Below are 19,365 nucleotides of genomic sequence, written 5' to 3'. Positions count from 1 at the left end.
GGCTTCATAGGCAATGCTTGGGCATCAAAAAGAGCTAGCTATTTCATTACTTGGGAAGGAAGGAGGTCATACTCTCAGGGTAGTAGCATGTCTAGAGCTAAACTGAGGTGAAAATTTGTTAAGCTTTCTGACCAGTTTGATCAAGGTAGCCAACAGGAACTTATTCTCTCAAATATCCAGGTCCTGTATTTGAATCAACTTTTTTTTTTTTTTTTTACATTTTAATTCTATGTAACTGCATATTTCTCTACTGTATTTGTATTTTACTGTTTCTTCTGGGAAAAAAATCATTGAAATGATTTTAAACGTAACTATTGGGAACAACATCACTAAATTATACGCCATTCATCTTTCATAAATCCTCATCCAAAAAACAAGACTGTCACTTTAAAAATAAATTTGTCATTTGGGATTTCCATCTGGGATGGTGTGAGAATTCTGTAACCAGATAGTCATAGTGGTTGTACAACATCATGAATGTATTTAATGACACCAAACGGTACACTTTTTAAATGGCTAAATGGTAAGTGTTGTGTTATGTGTATTTTTCATCAATAAAATAATGAAACTAATTGTTGAGTAGAGAAAAAACTCACTTCAGTGGCAAATAATATATTTCATTCGTTTATTCCATAAATATATATGGAGTGCCTGCCATGGGTCAGATAGGTATTTGAAAAATATTTGAAAGTACTCACTAACTGGAAATTGGCATGAAAATGCCAGATACACGTCTGTATCGCTGTTTATGGAGTGAGTAGGGATATCTTCTATTCACTCCTACACATCCACTCTTCACTCTGTCTTTGGGGGCTCCTGAATGGACTATAGTAAAAGATTCCCTTACCATCTGGCTTCCTGTTCGGTTTGGTCAACGGGGGATGCCAGAAGAAGAGAGGGAGGGAACAGTTTCAGATAGGGCATTTATTCCCTGAACTCCTTCCCTGCTGGGCCATGTAAATAGGTTGCATCTCTCTATTATAGAGGCCAAAGCTTCTCTTGCAGCTATTCTCTCAGATATTCAAGAAGTGCCCTCTCTCTGTTCCCATTCTGGCCTGGGGTGACAATGGCTGGAAACCACTGCTAGTGCCAGAGTGCTTCAGCAGTCCTTGTTAATTCCCTTTAGCCCCACTTACACAGCGGTCAACCATCCTTTTACTATATAGTCCTCAGCCAGTTGCAGTGAGTGACCTGCACCTGTAATCCCAGTGGTTCAGGAGGCTGAGGCAGGAGGAGCGAGAGTTCAAAGCCAGCCTCAGCAATATAGCAAGGCCCTAAGCAACTCAGTGAAACCCTACCTGTAAATAAAATATGAAAAAGAACTGGGCATGTGGCTCAGTGGTTAAGCGCCCCTGGGTTGAATCCTCACTGCCAAAATAAATAGTCCTCAATTACCCTAGTGAGTGTGCCATCTAATTTGCCTAGGAACTCTGACCAATCCAAGATATTATGCGGTGTTTTCACTTATAACAGTTAATCTGAATTCTCAACCTGATCGGATTAAGAGATACTAGAAGATGGGTTTACGGGCTGGTCAATGAGGGTGTGTCTAGGAATGATTGGCATGTGGGATAGCCAACTGAAATGGAGACCCTTTCTAAATGTGGGCAGCACTGTCCAATAGGATGATGGCTTGGATGGAATGAAAATTGGAAGAACAAGGAAGCAGCTGCAAATGCAAGCTTGATTCTTCTTGAAGGGGTTCTTGATTGCTCCTGCCATTCTCTGAGGATATCGGACTTTTGCTTCTTCACTTTTCTAAAGTGGATTCTCCAGAAACCTTGGGTCTCAGACTAGGGTAGCAATGTTGATCCCTCTTGTTCTGGGGCTTCAGCCTCTTGGACTGGGCAGCTACTGGTTCTAACAGTCTGCAGATGCCCATTGTGAACTATCCAGCTTCTGGTCACCTAAACCAACCTATAAAAAAGTCCCTCTTTTATAATTATACTTCCTGTTGATTCTGTTCCTGTAGAGGACCCTGACTAATGCACCTGTGTACCAAATTGCATAGCAAATGGTAGACGTTTTATCTGCCCCAACTCATGTTATCTATGGCAATGGCAAGAGCATAAAGTTTGCCATGTTTCAGAAATGCAGAAGTATTCAAAATAGAAAGAGCTAAATTCAAAGACTTTCTATTTAAGGCTTTGTTTCTAGGCTTTCTTTTTTTTTTTTATCACTTACAGTTCATGGTTTAAAAGGTGATTATATCTCCAAATGGGTTAACATTTATTTTTTTTAAAAACTCATTATTTTAGAAAAAAGTGGAGTACCAATTAGCAAGAGTTTTGAAGTGTTCAATATATTTTATTATAAAACAAGAAGGCACCATTTCATCTAGGGACTGCTGATTGCTTAAAACTATACTCTTTTGAATAAACCTATATTAGTTTAATGAAGTTTTCCTGTGATTAGTATAATTTACTGCAGTTGTATTCAAACCCCAAATTATGGGTATTATACAGATGAAATACGGCTCTGGTTTAGGGCAATTAGTTTAATCACTTTCCTGATGGGCAATGAAGCAGGGACTCCATGGAGCAGGACTGCCCACTAGTACATGAGTGAAGAGGAAAGCGCCTCTCGCTGGTCTGTGAAGGAAAGGTCCTTGCTCCCTCCTGCCTGCCACCACCCTTTCCTCCACCAGCACATGGCATTTCGCAACACAGCACCTCATATAGTGGCAGCTTGTTTCCATTAATTAATTTCCTCAAGCTGTGTAGCTCAGCCTTCTTCATCCCTCACCCTGACATACTGCCTGGTATCTTCAAGGGTGGTGTTCATTGCAGAGGGTGCCTGGGCCAAAAGGAAGCTGTGTGGGCTGCTTCTACCCACAAAAGGTGCCTTTCTCTAACTTGCTGAAATGTGCAACAGCAGCCCTTTGTCACCATCTCTTGGCTGGTCTCTCCTTCTCCGGCCTTACCCTCTTCTTACTCATCCTCCTGCTAGAACAAACTTCTAATGTGGTTTTGCCCATTGTGTTCCTGCTTAACCACTTCAATGGCTCCCCATTCTAGAAAGCAGTGCTTCTCAAACTTGTCCCTTCAGATGAATCACCTGGGGTGGGTGGGGGGTGGATCCTCTTGAAATGCAGATGCTCATTCAGAAGGTCTGGGGTGGGAGCTGAGACTCTGCATGTCTGAGCAACTCCCAGGTGAGACTGAGGCTGTGGATCTGCTAAACACTAAATAGCAAGGCTCTTGGCAGCGTTGTGTCCGTGGTGAGATGTTCTGCATCTGCACTGTCCAATATAACAGCCATTAGCCGTTCAAGTGCCTATTGAGCACTTGAAATGGGTCTAGTGAAACTGAGGAACCATATCTTACATTTTATTAAATTTAAATAAATATGGCTCGTGGCTACGCATTAGACAGCACAGCTGTGTCAGATGACATCCTTGCTTCTCACTGTGACTTACAAAGCCCCCGACCATCTTTGCCAACAAAGATGGCACAACATTACTAAACTTCTGGAATTTTCTTAACAGGCCAAGTGATTGTTATGCGATTTGGATGTGCATTCCCCACACCTGGAATTCCTTTCTTCAGTTTTGTGACCAATGATGTCTCACTCTCTTTCCTGGTCCAGTTGGAGCGCTGCCTCCTCTGTGAGTCTGTTCCCGACATACTCTGCTGACAGCAATTATTTACCAATGTTATCTAGGTAATGCATGGAATGCCCTTTGCCCACAGTATTCCTTTTTTTCCAGTATTTTTATTGATGCATTATAATTATACACAATAGTAGGATTTTTTGTTACATATTCACCCATCCACATGACATAACAATAGAATTTGATCAATATCATTTCCCAATATTTCTCCATTCCATCTCCTCCTTTCTCCTCCCAGGCCCCTTTCCTCTACTCTACTGGTCTTCTTTCTGTTTTCATGAGATAACCCCCAACACACAAACACACACACACACACACACACACACACACACACACCTATTTCCCTTTTTGCCTCTCTAGCTTCTACATATGAGAAAAAACATATGACTCTTGATTTTCTGAGTTTGGCTTATTTTGTTTGCCATAATGCTCTCAAGTTCCATCTATTTTCCTGAAAATGACATAATTTTATTTTCCTTTATGGCTGTATTTACCATTGTATGTATTTACCACATTTTCTTTATCCATTCATCCACTGATGGATACCAAGTCTGGTTCTGTAGTTTGGCTATTGAGAATTGTGCTGCTAGGTGGGCATGCAGGTATTGCTAGAATATGCTAACTTTGATTCTTCAGGATAAATACTGAGGAGTGGTGTACTTGGGTCATATGGTGGTGCCATTCCTATCTCTTGAGGAAACTCAACACTGATTTCCATAGTGGTTCGACAATGCCACCAACAGTGTAAAAGTGTTCCTTTTCCCCACATCTTCTCCAGCATTTATTATTGTTTGTATTCTTGATAATTGCCATTCTAACTGGAATGAGAAGAAATCTCAGTGTAGTTTTGACTTGCATTTCCCTAATTGCTACAAACGTTAAACATTTTTTTATATTTTTGTTGGCCATTTGTATTTCTTCTTTTGAGATGTGTCACTTAGTTCCTTTGCCCATTTGTTGATTGCATTATTTGGGAGGGACTTTTTATGTTAAGGTTTTTTGAGTTCTTTTCATATTACAGATATTAATCCCATGTCAGAAGAGTAGGTAGCAAGATTTTCTCCCATTCTGTAGGTGCACTTTTAATATTCTTAATATTTTCTTTTGCTGTGTATAGCCTTTTAATTAGATGATATCTCATTTGTTAATTCTTGGGATTATTTCCCAAGCTTTAGGAGTCCTTCTAAGGAGTCCTTCTAAGGAAACTGTGTCTATATATTGGAGTTTTGAGTATGTTTTCTTCAAGGAGTTGCAAAATTTCTGGTCTAATTCCTAGGTCTTTGATCCATTTTGAGTTGATTTTTGTGCAGGATGAGATAGGGTTCTTGTTTCATTCTTCTACATATGGATAACCAGTTTTCCCAACACCATTTGTTTTAAAAGGCTGTCTTTTTTCCCAATTAATGTATTTGGCATCTTTGCAAGTGTCAGATTATTGTATCTGTGTGAGTTTGAATCTGTGCCTTGTATTCTGTTCTATTGGTCTATGTGTCTATTCTTATGCCAGTACCATGCAGTTTTTGTTACCATAACTCTGTAGTATAATTTGAAGTCAGTATTGTGATACCTCCAGGATGGCTTTTTTTTTCTTAGAATTGCTTTGGGTATTCTGGGTTTTTCATTCTTCCAAATGAATTTTAGTTTTTCATTCTTCCAAATGAATTTTCTACTTCTGTGAAGAATGTCACTGGTATTTTGATGGGGATTGCATTGGATCCATATATTGTTTTTTGGTAATATGGTCATTTTAACAATATTAAGTCTGCCTATCCATGAACAAGTTTCACACTGTATTTCACTCAGTCTGCACATTAAGCTTGGTATATGGAAATGGAAGCTTCAAGTAGCTAGCCTTGGGTCACAGAAACAGAAAATAGAAAATCATATATTCAACCCAATATCTGTCTGATTCTGAAGTCTATTCCTCTCCCACCACAACTTGGTGTCTTCATCTTGCACAGGGGACTTGTACAACACATAACTATGTGGTAGGGAAAGGATCTGTCTATGGTCTCTCTTCTCCATGGGATTATAAATTCTGAGAGGTCACAGGCTGCATATCATTTATTTCTGTAACCCTTTATCATGAATGTTTGACAACTGCTGTGGAAATGTGCTTGTTTCTTCTTTACAACTCTTTGTAAAATGCTTGAGTGTGGTGACTGTGCTTTAGCTGACTGATGTGCTTGGTGCTCAACTTGTCCCTAATAAGATTTAGAAAGAATGAAGGAAAGGGGGAAGGGAGGAAGGATGGATTAGCCAAATGAGCACGTTGATCATGGACAGCATCAACAAGGACGTAGTCAGGAACCCAAGGGAAGGAATTCTTGCTCAATGACTTTTGAAACAGTCATTTCCCTTCTCTTCATAATTTAGAATCTTTCCTATGCTGGGTCACTTTCTATCTCCTGAATTACTTGGGATCACTTAATTTAATCTAACAAATATTTAACAAAACCACACACACACACACACACACACAGTGCTAGTCCTTAAGGGATATAGAAAACTATACATTGAATAAGTCATGTTTCTTACCCTCAAAGTAGCTAAGACTTTTATGAGACAGACAGATGAGTACCCAAATAATGCTAAGGAGAAAATAAGGGGAGAGAGTAGGGGAGTGTAAGAAGGGCTAAATATGGGAGAAAACTGGAATGACAAAGTTTTGACATATGCTTCTCTTTAGATCTACCTAATTAGTATGACCAATGTTCCCCTGAATTAATATCTTAAAAGGTAAACTTTATTGAGAAAATGGGAATACTGCCAGCAGGACCCAGGAATATAAATTGGCGTGACCTTTACAAGGGAAGTTTAGAATACTGTTCAAATTATTTAAAAACATGCATGCCCTTTGTTCCAGCAATTCTACCTGTTGGCATTTATCCTAAGATAATCATCAGGGCTATATACTGAGTCTTATCAGCAGAGTTGACTGTAACACTGTTTATAATTATTAAGATATGCAAAAAAGACAAATTTCCTAATCCATAAGCGATTAAGTAAATTTCTCCAAATCCATAGGATTGAACACTATTTAATTATCAAAAGTGATACAAAATTATATGCACTGATATTCAGAAGGACATCATTATATATTTTTAAATGAGAAAAGCAGGCTACAACATGGAATGTGCTGTATGATTTCCTAACCTGGGGAGAAATGTGTGAGGGGGTTTCCTATACAGATGAAGCAAAGACCCCAGGAAGTCCTCAGAGGTTCTTCCCATGCTCTCTGGGTGATGGGATTAAATTATTTTGGGCTTTATGCTTTGCTTCAGTATGTTCCATTTTTATGACCCCAAAAATACATTTTTAAAAAATAAAGATATCACTATGTTCAGTGGTTCCTTTTTAGGCTGACATCTAATTACCAAATATCCCCTTGAAGACCCAAGTTGCCTTACAGGAAATCTATAGGCGGCCAACTGCTTAGAAATGTCTCTGGCTTGCAGAAGTCACGCTCTCTCCCATCATCAATCAATGTCCTCATTCCTTGATTTCCAATAACCATTATTTTCCTGACTCTGATTTCAAACCCAGTCTTGGTGGGAGCCCTCTCACCTTTGCCAAGCTTCTCTTGATCAATGTCCTCTGTCCCAGGGTGGCCCATCTGCAACGAAAGTGAACCTCATGGTGCTCAAAGGCTGGGGACCCAGGTGTGAATATTCATCCCTGCCCAGTTCCCTCCATTTGCTGTACCTTTTAACATACAGTTCCTCAATCCCTTGTCATGCTGATCTCTTTGTCTTCCATTTTTGCAAGGCCACTGCTGTCTCTCCCTCCTCTGGGGAGGACGGGGTATCATACACCTGGCCCTTGTGGATCATTCCATTCACCAGGAGCCCTCCAGTCACACATGAAATGTGAAGAAGCAATTAAGCCTAATCCGGCACCTAGACATTATTTGATCTGTAAAACAGATCTTTAAAAGAGAGAAACAAACTAAAGAGTAGCTCCCCAGTTGTTCCAACAAGCACAAGATAGGTTTTAAAAGGATTACATAAAATCCTTCAAGGAAAGTTCATGTCATCATCCTAAAAAGATTTCAGATTGTGTAAGGAAAAAAATTTAATAACAAAATTAGAAAGTGATTCAGTCCATTGTTTTTTTTCGCCACATAAGGAATGTGGATTAAGCAATCCGTGTGTGTTTTTATAATATTTTTACAACAGATCCTGTCTCACTGATGTCATTCTGCATTACAGAGAGAGTGGCAAAGGGATTCTGGAGGCCACAGAACACCTTGGGCATGAGGAGAGGGCTGGACAGAGAAAGGACCTAAGAGAATACTGGGGGGTGGGGACCAGGGTCACCACAACCAAAATCCATGAGTACCTTGGCAGGGGAAGCAGCTACTAAGAACTAGAAGACTTGCCAGTTCGGAGAAGAGGCTAAGCTCAGCCTCAGGGCAAGTAGGCCGGAGGCCACGCCTCCACAGTGGAAACAAGCTGCTGACTGGTCATCCAGCAGCCACAGCTTGCCATCTCTTTGATCCCAGCTCTCCCCACACTCCTGCCACGCTCTACAGCCCAGCCAGCGCCTCCAGCACCACTACACTACCATGCCAGCCTCAGCCCAGGGCTGCCCGCAATGCTCTCTCCCTTCTTCTTTGCCAAGGGACGTACCAGTGCTCACCCTTTGAAGCTCAGGATATACCTATGTCTACATCTATGTCAATGTCTATCTTTATCTAGTTTTATAGGGAGTCAAGATGTAGTAGTTCTACACACACATTCACATTCTCACCACTCATACTATTTACTATATCCCAGGCACAGGCTTAGGAGCTTAAAATGGTCATTTCTTCAGGGCAGTCTCCTCTGATCACCATCCAGGCCAGGCAAAGTACCTTGCTGTAAAACCTATGGTACCATGTATCTCCCCGTTGTGTGTTAACTACAGTGTAAGTAGAAATATAAACTCCACAAGAGTAAAGGCTCACTGTCACCTCCTCAGCATTTAGAATAGAGTTTGGTACCATAACAGATGTTTAATAATTTTTGTGTGCTGATTGGATTCACATCTATCTCACAAGCTTGAAGTTAAGTTCTGGAAGCTTAGGTGGCCAGTTTCTATTCCCAGCACCGAGTGTAGTCCTGGAACACAGGTTGTATCCTGCCAATGTTTATCAAGTGCATTGCTGAACTCTCTACTAAGTGCCAGCCAAATGACTACAGCGATGAGCAAGGTCCCACCTGGCTCTGTGCATTTGCAGTTTAGTGTTAAAGATTACAAGCGGGCTCGCTAGACACTGGAGCACCATCTCATCCAGTGTGTGGATGGCACTGGAAGCCAAAAGGAGTTGGAGAAATAGAGGTAGAGACTCGAAGAGACAGAGAGACCTGGACCCAAAGGGCAGGCATCAAGCCTAGTATAGAGGTGTTGAAGTTAACCCTTGCTTAAATTAAATTATCTTATTATTTTGGAGAGGAGATTGGAAATATTGCACAGTGCTTGCAAAAATTAAATAAAAACACCCCATTGCACAAAATGTATATTATTTATGACATTGTTTCTTTACAAGAAAAAGAAGAGCCTGGTTGGAAGGTTTCCGTCCATAAGCAGGTGTGAGCCTGCATTTTCTAACTTCAGAAGGACCTCTTAAAATGTGTCCAGGATTTTTGTTTATGTGGATCCCAGCCTCAGTTTCATTTCTCATTAGACTAGGGAGGGATTCCGCTGCAGGGCTCTCTTTCCTGGTGCACTGTCTCGCAGTGAGTCGGGCCCGCTGGTTAATGACGAGCAGTGGAAAGAATGCCTTTATAATAGGATCAGCACTCACGGACTTTTCTGCCTCCTAAAAGCTAGCCCTGCTCTTGAAAAGCCCTGATCCTGTGTCCCTGTGGCTGATTAGAGAAGAGATGCCCTTCGTTTTGTACCACCTTCCCCACACCTTAGGCCATTCAGTGACCTATATTCTTTCCAAAGATGTTTGCTGTATGCCTCTTTGGGCTCCCTGCCTATTGGAGAGAGAGCCACAGTACTTAAGCTCCTGTGTTTGAGAACAGGCTTTGTTGTCTTCTGACAGAAAGGAAAAAACACAATCCTCAGCACTGAAGAGCTCAGAATTTAGTTGAGGATGTATAGTGTATGTACCTGGAGCAATGAGGGTATAGTATGAATTAATGTTCTTTTCTTTTGTTTATAAGCCAGCTCCACCTCTTAAGTAAGTGAAAAGAAAATATATTGGGTGGAGACGAAGCAATCACACAACATTGAAGAATTTAATGACCAGGTTGTAGAATGTAAAGAATTCAGGGCAACTGCAGGGATATTAACGGGAATATGGGGACCGTCTCTGTCGAGGTCGTCATCTAGGGGTTTACAATAGGGTAAATGAAGTGAGTGGTAGCATCAGGATTATGGAAAACTTGAAATTTTTTTTTTTTAAAGAGAGAGTGAGAGAGGGAGAGAGAGAGAGAAAGAATTTTAATATTTATTTTTTAGTTATCGGCGGACACAACATCTTTGTTTGTATGTGGTGCTGAGGATCGAACCCGGGCCGCACGCATGCCAGGCAAGCGCGCTACCGCTTGAGCCACATCCCAGCCCGAAAACTTGAAAATTTACAGAAGAAAATTAAAACCACCTAGAAGCAATTACTGATTCGCTTCTGCTCTACATCCCTCCAGTCTTTTAGTTCTTCAAGTGTGTGGGCCAGTGTGTGTCTTTCTCACAAAGGGGACATTGACTTTATGCTGTTTTATGGTTGCCTTTTTTCCTTTAATCTTCTATAGAAAAATTTTGAATTGTCCCTGAAAGTTTTGGGAAAATATGAATTTTAGTGGCTGAGTAGTTTTATCATGGGGCTTCACCATAATTTATTTACTTTGGCTGGTTATTTTAATCATTTTCCATTTTTTTCATTATTACCAACTGCACCCTGAAAAAAAAAAAGTGTTTCAGCACATTTTCTGAGTTATTGTCTGAATGTCTGATTAAGGAAAGGGCTTCCACCTAGTATTTAAGATAGAATCATCACCTGTGATTTGAACCGCCCAGGATAATCGGGAAGTGCTACCCAGCCAGAATGCTGCTCCACTGGCAGCCGTTTTATGGGGTGCTCGCTCCTTCCACCCCCGAACAAGATACCATTGGGTAACTCTCTGGCTTCTTAATGTTCTAAATGGAACAATTTGGTACTGGAAAGAAAGAATGGCCCTGAAGCCTGATCAATATCAGGCCAGTTTTTATTCTTGGTCCCTGGAGATGAATCTGTTTTGTGGAGGTTAGGGAGAGTCAACTGATTGCAAGCTGATTTTAGGAGATGGTTCCCTCTGGGTCATGAGATGAAGGAGGCAAGTAGGTTCTGGGAAGGAGACTAAAAACCTAGGAGTCCATCAGAGACCTCAGAGCTTCTTGTTTTTAATTTTTTTAAATATAACAAACAGCATGTGCCAGTCAGTGTTCTAAGGGTTTTGTAAATATTCAGTCACTTAATTCTCCTACCAATTCTTTGAGGCATTATTATTATTTCTTTCATTTTATGGCTAGGAAGCCAAGTCACAGAAGTCAGTGTAGAGGGAGAGCTGGCACTTGAACCCAGGAAGACCAGTTCTCTGCAACTCTGCCCTGTGTCCATGAATATATTATAGTTCATACTTGGAAATCAAAATGTTTGAAAAATGCTTGAACACTACCACCAAAGAGTGTCAAGCCATTAGCCAATATGCAGGGCTTTTTTTCTTTTATTGGACCTGCAACCTGTGGGTGGGGGTTAGGTCTTAAAGCTTTTGCTTTAATATTGGAAAACTGGCTCAAACCCTGGCTGGTCAGGGACATTGTGACATCTTTGCACATCTTCCCACCTCGCTTCTATGTGTGAAAGCCATGAATTTGAGTGCATGGACCCTAGGCCTGAAGGTATCAGCATAATGTACTTCTTTATCTCAGTGATGATTTCAGAGATTCGGAGAAACCAAGGTCTAAGCCCAACAGCACTTTGCATTCCCTGAACTACAGGGATTGGTTCATATAGGCTCAGTCTTGCAAAGTGCAGGGTTTTGTTTAATAGGTGGAGAAGAAAAGAGCTAAAGAGCTTTCTTTTGCCTCTTGCCTACCATGACCTTCTCGAACCATGAATCTCTATAGGGACTGAGTTCTTTTTTTCTTGAACTCACTTTGCTAAAGAAGTAACCAGGTAGAACATGTCACAGATGTTTACTGGAAGCTGAGACCAATGGAGGTGGTTACATACCATACAGAACTGCAGAAACACGACATGAAGTACGAGCTGTTCTTCCAAGGCTAGACCTGATCCCTGAAATCTGGCTTTCTCTTCCCCATCATCACCAGCCTCCACCATCATGCTCAGCTTCCTCTGTTCCCAACATCTTGAATCTTCTTTCTTTACCCCCATTTTCTTGGGCCCCTCTTATTCACCCTTGTAGCTGCATTACCAAACCAAGTATTCTCACACCCTTTGCAAGTTAGTTCGTCCTTCTTTGTCCCCTCCTCCTCCATGTTTTCTTTCCCACCCCAATGAATAAATCAAGATATCAAGATGTTTTCTAAACAAAAATTTCTTTGCTTCTTAAGCGGAGTTCTACTGTGGCTTCCAGTTTTTAGAATTGGCACATGCATGAAACCCTAGATACTGGGGAGGTAGAAGCAGGAGGACTGAAAATTCAAGGCCAGGCTCAGCAACACAGTAAGATTGTTTCAAAATAAAATAAATAAATAAATAAATAAAAAGGTCTGAGAAAAAAGGGGGTAGGAATGTAACTCAGTTGTAGAGTACCCCTGGATTCAATCTCCAGTACCAATTAAAAAAAGAAACAATGCTTTTTGTCTATATGATACTGTTAGACAAAATATGATCTGCTCTGTCACTCAAACAGTCTTCTTCCCTGATGTCCCATCCCATGTCCTATCAGCCATGACATCCTATTGGCTGCATGAGAGAATGCTCTCCGTCTCAGGCTTTCTCCCCGCCCCACCCCCACCTCAGTCTGCAGCTCCATTTCAGGTAATCATTGTTTTTCTCTTAGACTGGGGTATTTAATCCATAGACATTAGTGAAGTTTGTGCTAATCTTCAGGGGAAAATAAAAATAAAGACAACATAGTATATTTTTCCTTAAGTCTAAATGTTTTAAAAATAAAGAGCCCAAGACTAGATATCCACATATGAAAAATGAAGTTGGAATGTATCTTATGCCACATACCCTAGTTAATGCAGAATGGATCAAGGACCAAATATGAGAGCCAAAACTAAAACTCTTGAAAAAAAAAAAGTATTGGGAAAAGTTTCATGATGTTGAATTTGAATATGACACCAAAAGCATAGACAACAAAGGAAAAAAATAAATTTCACGTACTTCATTCAAATTAAAAACTTTTATACATCAAAGGATGCTATCAACAGAATGAAAAGGAAACCCACAGCATGGGAGAAAATATCTGCAAATCGTATGTCTGATAAAAGACATTTAAAGAACTTTGTTAAATTTAACAACAAGAAAACACACAACTTGGGTTTTTAAAAAGGTGCAAAAGATTTGAATAGACATATCTCCAAAGATATACAAATGGTCAATAAGTACATGAAAATCGTGCAACATCACTAATCAATAGGCAAATGTAAATCAAAACCACAGTGAGATACCACTTCAAATCCATTCAGAATTACAGAAATTATGAAAAAGAAAACCCAGAAAATATCAAGTGTTAGTGAGGATTTGGGAAAATAGGGACCCTTATGCAGTACATGGTCACACACTGTTACTTGTCTTTTTCTCTCTGTTAGACATGAGCTACCACATCCAGCCTGCACTCAACAGCAGGGGATTGTGCAAGAGAGAACTCCAACCAGCCGGGGTCACTGGGGCCATATTGGAGACTGGCTACCAAGTACCTCCTGTGGGCATTTGACATTTGTCTACTCCTCACGGTATTCTTGCCAGCTATGAATTATTTTTGCTATTTAAAAAATTGAAAAATGAAAAACTAAATACCATTGTGGCAGCCATGAAAATGTTCTGTTCAGATCTCCTTCAGGAGAACCTTCTGGGAGGTGGGGTATAGTTGACTCACAGCCACTGCCACTTCTCTGGAATCATCTCTGACTTTGCACCGAGGCCTTGCTCCTAGTTAGGGACTGAACACAGCCAGGGTACCAGAGATGGCCCATTCTTGTTGGAGTCAGGACTCATCTAATTGGCAATGTTCACGCACGGATTCCACATCAGCCTGACTGACCCTCTCTGGAGGTCTAGGTCTCCTCCTCTACAACCCTCCTTTCTTACCACTCAACTTTGACACAGATGCCAGACCTGACTTGAAGTGCATGCACGGTTTTGAAGAGGAAGTATCATCTGAGACCTACTGCACGAGCTCAGATTAATTCAGTATTACTGGGCTATAAATGTAAGTGACACAGCCTTTTCCTCACCATTTGGGAAGACCATTTCTGAAGGAGTGCCTTGCACAGATGACTTGGAAGTGGATCTGGTTACAGTTGATTTAAGGGATAGTGCCAACAATTTGTGCTCAAAGGTTTTCTTCAGTCTCTTCTGTTTATACCCAACATTTAACTCATACTGGCTGCTTCCATTTGAAATAATGCAAAAAAAAATGTTAAAATATAAAACTTCCCAAATTTTACACTATAATCAATGACTATTATGATACCTCAATAGTCCTGTTAAAAAAATATAAAGTCCTAGGGCAGGCAGCAGAGGAGGTGAGGGAGAGGGGAAATAATAGGGAATGATACTGACCAAATTATATTTTTATATTGTGTGTATGGATGAATGTTTAGCAACAGATCTCACTATTATGTATAATTATAATGCATCAATAAAAATGGGAAAAATATAAAGCCCCCACCCACCCCTGCCAAAAAAACAAAACAAAACAAAACATGGAGTACGTACTATGTCTCATCCTGGGGTGGGAGACCTAGTGCCCACTTCCAACACTTCTTCTGCACCTATCACATAATTCACTCCTAGTAGCTATGTTGGTTGAGATTTTTTTATGTGTGCAGCTATTTCATATGAAATATTTTTTAATCTTCCAGACAGGGGGTAGGGGAGAAATTGAAATCATTGCTCTATTTTCCAAATAAGTAAATTTGGGCTAAGTGTTGAAATAATTTGCTGAAAGTCATTCAGCTAAGAAGAATCAGAGCTCAGATATGACTCCAAAGACCTTGCTTGGGCCGTTAAAATGTATAGTGCTTGTACCTCCTCCCACTGTGTGTCATTTATGAATGAAAAACTTACTCTAGTGTCTGGTACACAGCAGGCACTCAACAAATATTAGTGTTCTTCCTAGATAACCCTCCAACTGGAAATCTGTCAGGTATAATTTTATAGTGTTCAGTACCAGTTACTTAGAAATAACTGAAGCCTTGCTTCAACATCCTCATGTATTATTCTATTAACTAATTCACTTTTAAAACACCTAACATGTGTCAGGCATTGTGCTAGCACTAAAGATAGAGGACTAGTTTTCTGTAGCTGTTATAACAAATTACCATAAACTAGTGGCTTAAAAGAATAGAAATTCATTCTTTCATAGATCTGGAAGCCAGAAGTATGAGCTCAGGGTGATATCAGCAGGGCCCACCTCTCTCAGAAGGATATAGGGAATTATCCTTCCTTTTATTTTATTTGTTTTATGTTTGTATGTGTCTTCTTGTTGTTGTTGTTGTTCTAATCAGTTATACCGGACAGCAGAGTGCTCTTTGATTCATTGACATACTCCACTTTTGATGGGACACGGAATGGCTCTATTTGGAGCCAGCTGAGTTCCCACAGGGACTTGCTGAAAAATTGTCCTTTCACCCCCACAAACACATACACACTTCCAACTCCCACCATCTCCTCCAGGTGGACTGGGAGTACAGAGAGGGAGGTCTCTGTGCAGGAAGCCCACATCTCTGTAGGGGGTATGAAACTTACTCCGTAAGTGGGAGGAACTGAAATAAGCCTCTGCTTATAATAATTTGGGGACTACCAGAATCTGTCATAGAAAATTGCCTCTGGCTCCACCATACAGGATTTGGAGCTTCTAGATGCACAAGAGGTAAGGAACCTGGGATAAGGCATTCTCCTTCCCAGTCTTGGGGTGTCAGGGGTACCTGAGGTTCCTGGGAGTCAGTAAGACCCTGCAGAAGGTGCTGTGGTTGTTTTAGCCAGCTTTTTCACTACTATGACAAAAAGGACCCAACCAGAATAACTGTAGAGGTGGGAAAGTTTATTTGGGGGCTCATGGTTTTAGAGATCTCAATCCATAGACAGCAGACTCCATTCCTCAGGGCTCAAGATGAGGCTGAACATTATGACAGAAGAGTGTGACACAGGCAAGCAGTTCACATGATGATCAGAAAGCAGAGAGAGAGAGACTCCACTTGCCAGCTCCACAAGCCACAACCCTCATGCCCCACCTCCTCCAGCCACACCCCACCTGCCTCCAGTTACCACTCAGTTAATCCCATCAGGTGATTAATTCACTGGTTGGATTAAGGCTCTCAGAACCCAATTATTTCTTCTTTGAACCTTCTTGCATTGTCTCACAAGTGAGCTTTTGGGGGACACCTCACATCCAAACCATAACAGTGGTTTATGCTATCTTGCCAGTCTCCACCCACCTGCCCTACAAGGCTGCCAGTGGGGGAGGGAGCCCTCAGCCACAGGTGTCAGAGGTGGGGATTACCGGCAGACAGTTGATGTTCAGAAGCAAAATGAACCCTGATCTCCCATACCAGGGGGAAAGTGAGACCCTCACAGGGCCCTGCAGCGACTCAACAAATGGGCTTCCCAGGAGAGCCCATATTTGGATGCCTGCCATCCACAGGGAACAAATGGCCTGTCAGTGTCAAATGGAGGAGCTGTGGTGACCAACGGAGAGGATTATAGGCTTACAACAAGCAGTCAAGTAAGATGATACTCCCTCCCCTTTCTCCTCCTGTCCCCAGTACCAAAGCAGAGCATGCTAGGAACCAGAGGAAGCCAGACCACCCTCTCAGACCCGGGCAACAGTCTCAACCTTGGCTGCACATTGGAGTCACCCTGGGAAGTGAAGAGTCTTGATGTGCCCAGATACTGGTCTGGAGTAGAATCTCAGCATTGAAGTTTTTAATGAGAATCCAGGACTGAGAACCGCTTCTCTAAAGCCAAACTAGTCGCCTGTGCTTGGCAGAATAGGGTGGCCAGATATAGCAGATAAAAATAAAAGTATTCTATGAGACACACATAGAGTCAAAATTATTGTTTATCTAAAATCGACAGTTTACCGACGTTCTGTGTTTTATCTGGCAATCCTAAGCGGGGAAGAAAATATTTGAAATGGATAGAAGATGGAAATTGGAAAATGAAGAGGTTGGAGTGTTAAAGATCAAAAATAACTGTTTAATAATAGAAGGTGACTGAAACAGTGTGGGATTGGGCTAATGTGTCACCAAAGGAGCTGCTACCCAAGGGAGAAATTGGGGAGGATTTGACATAAGCATACTTCAGTAAAATGAAACCATTCCATGTTTAGGCCTCTGGTATGTTGAGACTCCCAGTAAACCAGTTATATCATTATGACCAATAAACTTGTTTGAGAGATGAGCAATGGAAGTCTGGAGAACTGATGTCATTTGTGTAGGCTCACACAGCTGGAAAGTGACAGGGCCAGGATTAGAACCCCAGTCAATTTGAGTTTATGAAAAGAAAAAAAAAAAAAAAGAAAAAGTTCTTTCTATGGTACCATAACCTCCTTTAGAATTTTTTCTTGATACTAGTAATAGTGGACTGATTCCCTATAACAGAGCTAACCTGTCCAAATGACCACCTTTCTGAAGCCAAAGTAGTAGCCTGTCCTTCGGGGACAGTATCGGGTGGCCAGATTTAGCAGATAAAAATAAAAGTGTTACATGAGACCTGCTTAGAGTCAAACATTATTTGTTCATCTCAAATTCTAATTTTGCTGGGCATTCTTGTATTTTATCTGGCAACCCCAGGAGGGGAAGAAAAAGTATTTGAATGGCTAACATCATAAAAGGGCAGAGTGTGGAGAAGCCAGGGCTGGGGTTGTGAGTTTTGGACCCGGCAGACGGGCCCCATGGCTGGCCTTGCTGCCATCTGTAGGTGACAGGGTGAGGGCTGAGCAGGAAACACTTCTGCCTCCTTGTCCTCTCAGTTACTGAGCAGCCAAATGGCGGTGGCTGCCTGAATGTTTATTTGGCGGCAATCTCTGCCGCTCCATCATGATATCTACTGCTTATATTTCTGTATTTTAATTAAATGTCATCTCAACTGTGCCTGTACTTGTTGTGCTTGGAACCCCAAGACTGTTTTACTAAAGGGTACAATTTTGTAAATCAAATGGAGAAAAATAAACAAAACCACCTGTTCTGTGAGACTGTGCACTGCCAAGCAGCTCTCCTGTCCCTTCCTGCTGCCTCCCCCAGAGTGCACACAGCCAGGGCTGGAGCAGACTCAGGCATGCTGAGGACCCAGAGGTCCTTTGCCCCTATTCAGAAGTATATGGATCCCAGCCACAGAGCCTTCATTTCTTGGGGGACGAGACAGTCATCGTGACAGGCGGGGACAATGACTTGGAGTGTGGGGGAGGACAGGCAGCCGAAGGCAGTCAGTCCAAAAATTACCTTCGGCTCACACGTGTGGCAGGGACAAAGCTTCCTAGTGAGTAATGCCAGCCTTCGCTTCGCCCATTCCCACCACCTGTTAAAGAAAAACGTGTCCTTCCCCCTCTGCTCCCTCTTTCTTGCCCATATGGAGCCCTGTTTACCAGTCTGTCTGCTGGGATTTTGAGATGTGGGATAAGGTGATCAGGTACAGAGGCGGAACAAGAAGCAGGAGGAGGAGAGACTTGCAAAACCGACTGGGCTTGAAGGTTGGGCTTTAGGAGTATTTTGTGAAGAGTTGAGAGTAAAAAGCATTTTGAGGCAGGGAGAAAAAGGATTTTCCCTTTACATAATTTATTAAGGTAAAGCTCACATATATAAAATTAACTTTTTTTTTCTTTCTTTCTTTTTTTTTTTTTTTTTTTTTTGGTACTAGGGATTGAACCCAAGGCACATCCCCAGCCTTTTTTTTTTTCCCCATTTTGAGACAGGGTCACACTAAGTTGTATAGGGCATCATTAAGTTGCTGAGGTGGACTTTGAACCTTCGATCCTCCTGCCTCAGCCTCCTGAGCTGCTGGGATTACAGATATATGCCACCACACCTGGCTTAAAACGAACCATTTTAAAGTGAGTAGTTCAGTGGCATGTAGTACTCTCAACAGTGTTGTCAAACCAACCTCCATCTCATTCCAGAACATTCCCATCACTTTATATTAAACCTGAGAAGGGGCATTTTCAGATGTATTGATGCGGATTATGAATTAGATCCCTTAATGCTCTTTGAGAGATACACGTGAAGATTGGAGTCTATTCTGCCTGACTTTTGGGAGTCCACTTTTGTGGACTTTGGAAGGACTTAGACTTTCCAAAACTGGGTCACATAGGCCCTAGGGGTTATTTGACTCTGTTCCCAGAAGTCCCATGATTACATAAGGCTGCTGGAGCAAGAGAATTCAGAAGTGCCTCCCCCCACCACACCACCCAGCCCTGTGCAACCTAGTCCTTCAGTGACCTTGGTGTTCACAATGATCTGATGTCATCAGGTTGGATCCTGGGAGAAAGGGGAGGCACCAGCATCCTCTAAGGAGAGCCTGGCCATATTATCCCTGCAGAGACGGCCCACAATGGAAACCTTGGGTGTGAACTTGGGGTTACCCAGAACGC

At 41.6% G+C, this 19,365-nt stretch overlaps 1 long non-coding RNA gene across 2 annotated transcripts in view; it reads left to right on the top strand.

Moving 5' to 3' along the window:
• LOC131424960 (uncharacterized) overlaps positions 1-17,951 on the top strand; it is a 28,353-nt gene extending 10,402 nt beyond the window's left edge. The window contains exons 3-4 of one of the 2 annotated variants that reach the window (XR_009228664.1): positions 13,367-13,986; positions 16,544-17,951. This is a non-coding gene — a long non-coding RNA (uncharacterized LOC131424960). Of the gene's footprint in view, positions 1-13,366 lie in introns of both variants that reach the window. The other variant, XR_009228665.1, reaches the window with a different exon arrangement.
• Positions 17,952-19,365: the final 1,414 nt, after the last annotated feature.

This window comes from Marmota monax, unplaced genomic scaffold, assembly GCF_021218885.2.
Source record: "Marmota monax isolate L192 unplaced genomic scaffold, Marmota_monax_Labrador192_F-V1.1 WCK01_AAM20220418_F8-fsc00003, whole genome shotgun sequence".
Lineage (NCBI taxonomy): Eukaryota > Metazoa > Chordata > Mammalia > Rodentia > Sciuridae > Marmota > Marmota monax.
The sequence above is the reverse complement of the archived record's forward strand: the minus strand, read 5'-3'. Positions and strand labels throughout refer to the sequence as shown.